Here is a 10009-nt window from a genome sequence, read left to right as displayed (position 1 = left end):
TAAATTTAGTTAATGTCATCAGAGCAAGATGACATTCATGCCAAAATTATACCACAAACTAAGCTTATTTTTAACCAAGGTTTAAGACAAAAATTTATAATAAACAGGTTTAAGTCTATGGCTTAGTCAAATAATTCAATACTATGGTTCAGAGACTTGTAATAGATCTTCAAAAGTTAGAATCTGAAGGGAAAATCTATCTGAAAATAGGGAAAAAGCAGTAATTCTCTGACAGCAGACTAAAGCCTGCAATCTGCCATCTGGGCAATGAGATCAAGAAACAAGTGTACAGTTGACATGTTGAGTGGAACATGATTTTTTTCAAAACTCAATTCTGTCATGCACTAAAATATTTTTATGACTTAACATTTCGTTTTTTCCCCTCTGTGTCCAGATTTGGATTTTATTCTGTCACAGCAGGATACTCAACATAGAATATCAGTTCAGTTCAGTTCAGTTCAGTTCAGTTGCTCAGTCATGTCCGACTCTTTGCAACCCCATGGAACTGCAGCACCCCAGGCCTCCCTGTCCATCACCAACTCCCGGAGCTTACTCAAACTCAGACCCATTGAGTCAGTGATGCCAGCCAACCATCTCATCCTCTGTCATCCTCTTCTCCTCCTGCCTTCAATCTTTCCCAGCATCAGGGTCTTTCAAATGAGTCAGTTCTTCGCATCAGGTGGTCAAAGTATTGGAGTTTCAGCTTCAGCATCAGTCCTTCCAATGAATATTCAGGACTGATTTCCTTTAGAATAGACTGTTTGGATCTCCCTGCAGTCCAAAGGACTCTCAAGAGTTTTCTCCAACATCAAAGTTCAAAAGCATCAATTCTTTGATACTCAGCTTTCTTTATAGTCCAATTCTCACATCCATACATGACTACTGGAAAAACCATAGCTTTGACTGGATGGACCTTTGTTGGCAAAGCAATGTGTCTGCTTTTTAATAAGCTGTCTGGGTTGGTCATAGGTTTTCTTCCAAGGGGCAAGTGTCTTTTAATTTCTTGGCTGCAGTCACCATCTGCAGTGATTTTGGAGCCCTAAAAAATAAACTCTGTCACTGTATCCACTGTTTCCCCATCTATTTGCCATGAAGTTATGGAACCAGATGCCTAATCTTAGTTTATACATAGAATATAATTGCAAATATTCAACTCTGCAATGACTTGATATTTCTTAAGGAATATCATCCATCTACTTGGCCCTCTGTGATCTCAACCCCATTTGCCTTTCCAGTCTTCTTCCTTCTTCCCTACATTCCAGTTACACTAGTCCAGTTTTTGATGTCTACACATTGCCTGCTAACCTTCACTGTTAGTCTCTTTCCATGAACTCCTTTCTCTCTATCCACTTCTGACTGCTGAAATCTTACATAATTTTTAACACTTAGTATAAATACTCAAATTCCATGTCTTCCAAGGAAATACCCCTGATTTCCTAGCAAGCATTACACTCTTTTTGCACAGATAGATCTTGAGTTGACTCTATAGCTGACTCAACACTTTTTGCCATAAATCATAGTTAATTGTATTTATCTGTCTCTTCCCTATGTATAGTTCTTAAAGTAAGGAGTTATATTTTTGTCACTTTGTATCTCATTTCTATTTGAAAAGTTTGTGGAATTTAACTAAATGAATGAGTAAGCAGACTAGGAAATCAATGTTACATTTATATATCCTTTATTTAAAAAAAAAATGAACAAAACCTCAGACTGTCTTTGGAGGCTTGAATTTCCATCTTATGTAAATGAGGAAAAACATCCTCTGGGATCTTCTGCCACATGTCTACTTTGCCATTTGAGCACCCAACTATGATCCTAGGATCATAAAGCTCTGAAAAATTCTTCTTAGACTTCCTTATATATTTATCTCCTGGTGCTTCACCATAGCTTCGTGTGTTCATGCCCAAAAGCACCACACAATTTCTTTTCATTTGGGATTTTAAGAACAGTCTCTGGGCAGAACATCACACCAACTGCACTCTAAATGCTGAACATTAAAGTTGGAGACATGAGATGTTGACAATAACTATTATATACTTTTAGGTATATGTGGAGTTTCAGATGCCAGACTAAAATGAAAAACATTTCTTTGATGTGCAATAACTGCAGGGTATCCCACAATAACATTCTGAATTTTCCTATGCAGCAAAAAGGAAAAGGATCTTTATGTTCACTGATTTAAAAGAAAAGCATTATGTTGGAGTTATTCTCTGACATGTGCTCAGATCCCACCAGACACTCTCAGCAGTTAACATCTACTAACTAAACCTTGTCATATTAATATTTTATGAAGACACAGGCTTAAATGATCAATATAAGAGCTACCTCTCCCAGAAAATTGTGACTTCCTGCTCTAGCAATCCCAAAGAAGTCAGGTCTTTGTTTTTGGATGCTAATACCTATAGGCATCCAGGCAAGAGTTACTCAGTACTGAAACTCATTGGCGTGAGATAAGAAAAAAGAAAGTTGGGTTGTGCAGGAGCAAATAGCCCCAGTTTCAGAATCATTTCTTTCTCCGTTACTCTGGTTCTGTATCTCTGTTCTCCAGTTACATTGCCCTAGCTCCTTCAACTGATAAATATTTCTGATTCAGCAATATTTTGACCAACCCATCTCCTACTGCTGCTTCAACTTCTCCAGATCTCTTTGTTCCTGATCACATACATGAACGTTAGAAGTCCTGCTCTGCTTGGTTTCTTTTATTTGCTTTTACACGGCATTGGGAGCTCCTCTGACCTGGGCCTACCATTTGTCTGTCTTTGGTTTCCTTCTCTACAGCCCCTTAGGGGCTTCTTTACCCACTGCCTGAAGAAGTCATCATAAATATCAGCTTTTACCTTCGCAACTTTTTTCAAATACCAGTTGTCACTCAACTTATTAAAAGCATTGAATTTTAAAAAAATTTTATGAGAACGGATCTCTAAATGTTATATTTTAAAACAGAATATGATCCTTTTACTGGCATTAAGATCTAGTTTTCCCAATGAATACTAAGATATAGGAAATCTTGTCAACATTTATGGAAGTTCAACATTAATTCTAAGAATAAAAATCTACAGCAAATAGGAAATTCTCTATTCATGGTCTACTTGCCTCCCTATCTTAGGTGCCCTGGGTGCTCCTCACCTCCCACTGACTCCATCTTGGCAAACCCATTATCATGTGTTTTGCCTTTATTCCCAAGGATACTCGAAGGATTTTAAGTGTAGACCAGAAATAATATCTCGAAACCATTCAGACTAGACTCCTATACTTCTCTAACATTAAACCAGTCCTAGGTGAACATTTATCTAAAATCAAGGAAGCCAAGAATTCTCCAGAGTAAAATTCTCAGTCTTAATGTCTCGTGAATATTAGTGGGATTTAGTAGTTCTGTTTATTTTGTTGGCTATAGCTTCAAATAGTTTCACATTTGTACTATAAACAGGCTTACATCTTATTCAACAAATGTTTACATTTCTATTCATTAACAAATCTCATTCCTCTCTGGACCAAAAAATTAGCCATTTTAGGAGTCTTGTATGCTTATCTTCTTGGCAAATGTCTTTATCCAGATGCACTGAGAGAATTAGAACACATTTAGGAGCAAATTCATACCAAATAGATAAAAATTTGACAATATTATAAAATATGAATCTCTTGATACATAGACAGATATTAAAATTCTGCCAGAATTTGGAAGTAAAATTGCATTCACAAAAATAACTTTATACATTCTTAAAAACATCTTACTCATAATTGCTCAGTACAGAATCTTTCTCCCATGCCTGCTTTTTTTCACTTTTAGAAGAATGCTGACTTTTAGAATTTAATTGGCTACTAACTGCAATGTCATAGATAATAAAGTCACAAGTAACTTTTAAATATCATACAAAGAGACATTGAGGGCAAATATTTATAATGTTAAGTGCTCAGTGAAAGTATAATAAAAATACTTTAAGTTTGTATTGAAAAAATCATATGCCCTACACGGTATACCTTTATTTAGAAATTCAAAGTGAAATGTTCCTAAAAACACTTAAAAAGTTATATAATAAAGATTCATTGTTTATTAAATAGTTCATTAGTAAAGTGAGTGCATTTTTCATGCTAGAATTTATCAGCAAACTGGTATTTACTTGTCTCTGTATGTGTACAGAATTTTTTATCTGCCAGAGTAACAAATGCTATCCCTGAATGCAGAGCATTCACTATGACAAATTATTGATGAAAACAAACAATAAGTCGTCGTTCACTTTTATGGAAAGGTGTTGAGTGGAAATGAAATTAATTGAATTAAGTACTATCTGACAGTTGGATGATCATGCTGAACTAATTAGTACAACACTAACTGAAAGGGATGGAGAATTGGGCACCAAGCCAAGATATCTCCTTTTAAACAGGCTCTTCTGCTCCCTTTTAAAGAATGTGAAGGAAAAGACAGTCTCTAAATGAATGCTTCACTTGCCCCATAAATAAAACACTAACAGTGAAGAGGGTATAAAAGTATCGCAAGCATCAGTGAGATTGTGAATCATTTAACAGCTCTGTTTAAGTAACCATTTTCTCCCCTCGCTGTATGGTCATTTTTAAAAAAACAATTAAGACAGTAATACCTTGAAACATAATTTTTAAAATTATTGTTATAACCTACTAAAGTCTTTCATCCAAGCAACTGATATCAATGGAATTTGCTCAAGGTAGCATCAAGGGCTTCCCAGGTGGCACACGTGATAAAGACCCAGACCGCCAACGCAGGAGACAAGAGAGACACGAGTTTGATCCCTCAATAGGGAGGATCCCTTGGAGGAGGAAATGGCAACCCACTCTAGCATTCTTGCCTGGAGAATCACATGGACAGAGGAGCCTGCTGGGTTACAGTTCATCTGGTCGCAGTTAAATGGAGATCAGTTCATTCTCTCAGTCGTGTCTTTGCGACCCTAGGGACTGCAGCATGACAACCTCCCTGTCCATGGCCAACTCCCGGAATTTACTCAAACTCATTTCCATTGAGTCAGTAATGTCATCCCGCCATCTCATCCTCTGTTGTCCCCTTCTCCTTCTGCCTTCAAACTTTCCCAGCATCAATCTCTTTCCAAATGAGTCAATTTATCGCATCAGGTGGCCAAAGTATTGGAGTTTTCAGCTTCAGCATCAGTTCTTCCAATGAATATTCAGGACTGATTTCTTTAGGAAGGACTGGTTGAATCTCCTTGCTGTCCAAGAGACTCTCAAGAGTCTTCTCCAACATCACAGTTCAAAAGCAGCAATTCTTCAACTCTCACATCCATACATGACTACTGGGAAAACCATAGCCTTGACTAGATGGACCTTTGTTGGCAAAGTAATGTCTCTTCTTTTTAATATGCTGTCTAAATTGGTCATAACGTTTCTTCCAAGGTACAAGTATTTTTTTAATTTCGTGGCTGAAGTCACCATCTGCAGTGATTCTGGAGCCCAAGAAAATAAAGTGTGTCACTGTTTCCACTGTTTCCCCATCTATTTGCCATGAAGTGATGGGACTGGATGCCATGATCTTAGTTTCCTGAATGTTGAGTTTTAAGACAACTTTTTCACTCTCCTCTTTCACTTTCATCAAGAGGCTCTTTGGTTCTCTGCTTTCTACCATAAGGGTGATGTCATCTGCAGTTTGAGGTTATTGATCTTTCTCCAGGCAAACTTAATTCCAGCTTGTGCTTCACCCAGTCCAGCATTTCTCTTAATGAACTCTGCATATAAGTTAAATAAGCAGGGTGACAATATACAGCTTTGACGTACTCCTTTCCCTATTTGGAACCAACCTGTTGTGCCATGTCCAGTTCTAACTGTTAATTCCTGACCTGCATACAGATTTCTCAGGAGGCATGTCAGGTGGTCTGGTAGTCCCATCTCTTTCAGAATTTTCCAGGATTTGTTGTGGTCCACACAGTCAAAGGCTTTGGGATACTCAATAAAGCAGAAATAGATGCTTTTCTGGAACTCTCTTGGTTTTTTTATGATCCAACGGATGTTGGCAATTTGATCTCTGGTTCCTCTGCCTTTTCTAAAACCAGCTTGAACATCTGAAATTTCACAGTTCACGTGCTGTTGAAGCCTGGCTTGGAGAATTTTGAGCATTACTTTACTAGTGTGTGAGATTGTGTGGTAGTTTGAACATTCTTTGACATTGCTTTTCTTTGGAATTGGAATGAAAACTTACATTTTCCAGTCCTGTGGCCACTGCTGAGTTTTCCAAATTTGCTGATATATTGAGTGCAGCACCCTCACAGCATGGTCTTTTAGGATTTGAATCAGCTCAACTGGAATTCCATCACCTCCACTAGCTTTGTTCATAGTGATGCTTTCTAAGGCCTACTTGAACATGGTCCACTGGAGAAGGGAATGGCAAACCACTTCAGTATTCTTGCCTTGAGAACCCCATGAATAGTATGAAAAGGGAAAAATATAGGACACTGAAAGATGAACTCCCCAGGTCAGTATGTGCCCAATATGTTACTGGAGAACAGTGGAGAAATAACTCCAGAAAGAATGAAGAGGTGGATCCAAAGCAAAAGCAACACCCAGTTGAGGATGTGACTCATGATGGAAGTACAGTATCATGCTGTAAAGAGTGATATTGCATAGGAATCTGGAATATTAGGTCTATGAATCAAGGCAAATTGGAAGTTGTCAAACAGAAGATGACAAGAATGAACATTGACATTTTAGGAATCAATGAACTAAAATGGACTGGAATGGGTGGATTTAACTCAGATGATCATTATATATACTACTGTGGGCAAGAATCCCTTAGAATAAATGGAGTCGCCATCATAGTCAATAAAAGAGTCCTAAACTCAGTACATGGGTGCAATCTCAAAAATGACAGAATGATCTCTGTTCATTTCCAAGGCAAACTATTCAATATCAGAGTAAGCCAAGTCTATGCCCAGACCAGTAGTGCTGAAGAAGCTGAAGTTGAGTGGTTCTATGAAGACCTACAGGACCTTATAGAACTAACACCCAAAAAAGATGTCCTTTTCATTATAGGACATATGTTGGGCATTATAGGGGATTAGAATGCAAAAGTAGGAAGTCAAGAAATATTTGGAGTAACAGGAAAATTTGGCCTTGGAAAACAGAATGAAGCAGGGCAAAGGCTAACAGAGTTTTGCCAAGAAAATGCACTGGTCATAGTGCATGACAACACCCTCTTCCAACAACACAAGAGAAGACTCTACACATGGACATCACCAGATGGTCAACACCAAAATCAGATTGATTGTATTATTTGCAGCCAAACATGGAGAAGCTCTATATAGTCAGCAAAAACAAGACCGAGAGCTGACTGCGGCTCAGATCATGAACTCCTTATTGCCAAATTCAGACTTAAATTGAAGAAAGTAGGGAAAACCACTAGACCACTCAGGTATGACCTAAATCAAATCCCTTATGATTATACAGTGGAAGTGAGAAATAGATTTAAGGGACTAGATCTGATAGACAGAGTGCCTGATGAACTATGGACGGAAGTTTGTGACATTGTACAGGAGGCAGGGATGAAGACCATTCCCAAGAAAAAGAGATGCAAAAAAGCAAAATGGTTGTCTGAGTAGGCTTTACAAATACTGGTGAATAGAAGAGAAATGAAAGGCAAAGGAGAAAAGGAAAGATATACCCATTTGAATGCAGAGTTCCAAAGAATAGCAAGGAGAGATAAGAAAGCCTTCCTCAGTGATCAGTGCAAAGAAATAGAGGAAATCAACAGAATGGGAAAGACTAGAGATCTCTTCAAGAAAAGTAGAGATACCAAGGGAATATTTCATGCAAAGATGGGCTCGATAAAGGACAGAAATGGTATGGACCTAACAGAAGTAGAAGATATTAAGAAGAGGTGGTAAGAATACACAGAACTATCCAAACAAGATCTTCACTACCCAGATAATCACGATGGTGCGATCACCAACCTAGAGCCAGATCCTGGAATGCGAAGTCAAGTGGGCCTCAGGAAGCATCACTATGAACAAAGCTAGTGGAGGTGATGGAATTCCAGTTGAGCTATTTCACATCCTAAAAGATGTTGTTCACAGAGTCGGACACAAACTGAAGCGAGTTGGCTTGCACACACAGGAGCAAGGTAGACCCCAAGCAGCATGAATGAGGAATATAACCATTCTCTTCAGGTCTTGGTTCTAAAGCAGAGGATTATGGCAGCAGGAATATAAGCCCTCATGTACTGTGCACTCCAATTCTTCATTTTCAGTTGTTTGGGCAGGTAGTGAATGTGTTGGGCAGACCTCACAGAGGTCTACTTAGCAGGAGAAAGCATAGATCTACACTGATAGAGCATTCTAGAAGTAAATGTTGCTTAGGATAATCATTTCTAGAATTCATATAAAGCCAGGAACTGGTACCCAAGGTCAAAGTGTTGGTGAGTTTCTAACAACCCTTAAACTTTTGTCTGAAGCTGACCTTCTGCCTTATTTGGTAGAACTTTGTTTCATCCCTGTTAGTGGGAAAATTTTGGACCTGCTTTTCTTGCTCTGATCTTTTTCTTTTTCTCTCTTCTACATCATTTTCACTTCTATCCAGGTCTATTATTAATTTTATATAGCTCTTCCTGCCCCTATGTGTATTTCTCTGGAAGTTATATAGAAGATTTGGCTTTCACATTACTCTCCAACTTCCTTTATGTTTGGTCATACCAGAGAAAGAATAGGAATCAGCATGAAGGAAAGTTTGTAAGTAGGAAAATGTTATTAAATTAAAAGTCTGGCAAGGCAATAAATGGGGGAAAATGATGTGAAATTAAAAAGCTGAACAATCAGAGACATATTAGAATGTGATGGCTGTAATACTGAGATTTACTTTTTAAGAGAGTTACCAAGAAAAAAGGAAGGATGTTGGTGACCACTTATGTAGAGTGCCAACTGTGTTGTAGAAGTAAGTCAGAAAACTTAATAGGACCTGTCTTTCTCTTTGAATACCTTTGTCCACCCCACTCCAATCTGCCTGAATAATTCATTTGTTCCTCAACTCCTTCCACCTGTCTGTCTCATATCACCTTATTTTTTGATAACATTTGATAGCATCTATATCTAATGTGTTGTATTTATTTGTGAACATGTTTATCAGCTCTTTTTCCTAATAGAGTATATGTTGTGTGATGTCAGAAGGGTCTCTTGTTTACAACATATGGCCAGCACTAAGCATGGGGCCTGGCACAATATTGATGCGTAATAATTTTGAGACATACATGCATGCTTGCATAAATGAAGGAATTAATGGATGAATTCAAAGTCTAATTCAAGCATCATGTCCTTTGTAGAGCTTTTACTAAGCGTTACTAAGAATACACCTTAGTAACGATACACCTTAGTAACTTCTTACAGTGATGGTACCTTCTATATTCAGTTGTATTGTGTTCTGTCTTAAGAAATTCATTTTTTCACTTTTGACTTCTAACAGAATATTTGTCCCTTAAAGGCTGGGTCATGTATTGTTTCTCTTTGGAACTCCCACTTAAGGGTACAATTTTGTGATTAGATGAACATTTTTGAGACTATATTATTGGGGGCCCAGAACCATCCTGACTGCAAGAGAAAATCCAAATTTTCTAAGTTATCAAATATGAAAAACATACTTTATAATTCAGATAGCAGAGAGGTTTATATTATTTACTTATGAAAATGTGTCACATTTTAATTACATATATTTCTTTACTTGTAAACCCTATACTCTATTTTAATCACTTCCTTAGCTAAAAAAGCTAGCTGTCAATATAGGCAAATGCAATGCTATCAAACTCTGAAGTATTCTTTCTAAAAATTGATACATAGCTTAATAGCTTTTTCACTTTCTTGAATTTATCAGATGGCAAGATGCCTGAAAATAACTGTGAGTTTCTCTACAATGTTTCATAAAAACTGAAGGAGTATTAGAGACTTGACAATACATGTTCATCTAAAGGAAGTCATATTCCACCATTTTGCAAATTTCCATTCAGTAAAAAGTCTCTATATTTAACCAAATTAGAAGATATGTAGGCTAC

The sequence above is a fragment of the Oryx dammah genome, unplaced genomic scaffold (assembly GCF_014754425.2).
Source record: "Oryx dammah isolate SB20612 unplaced genomic scaffold, SCBI_Odam_1.1 HiC_scaffold_18, whole genome shotgun sequence".
NCBI lineage: Eukaryota > Metazoa > Chordata > Mammalia > Artiodactyla > Bovidae > Oryx > Oryx dammah.
The sequence above is the reverse complement of the archived record's forward strand: the minus strand, read 5'-3'. Positions refer to the sequence as shown.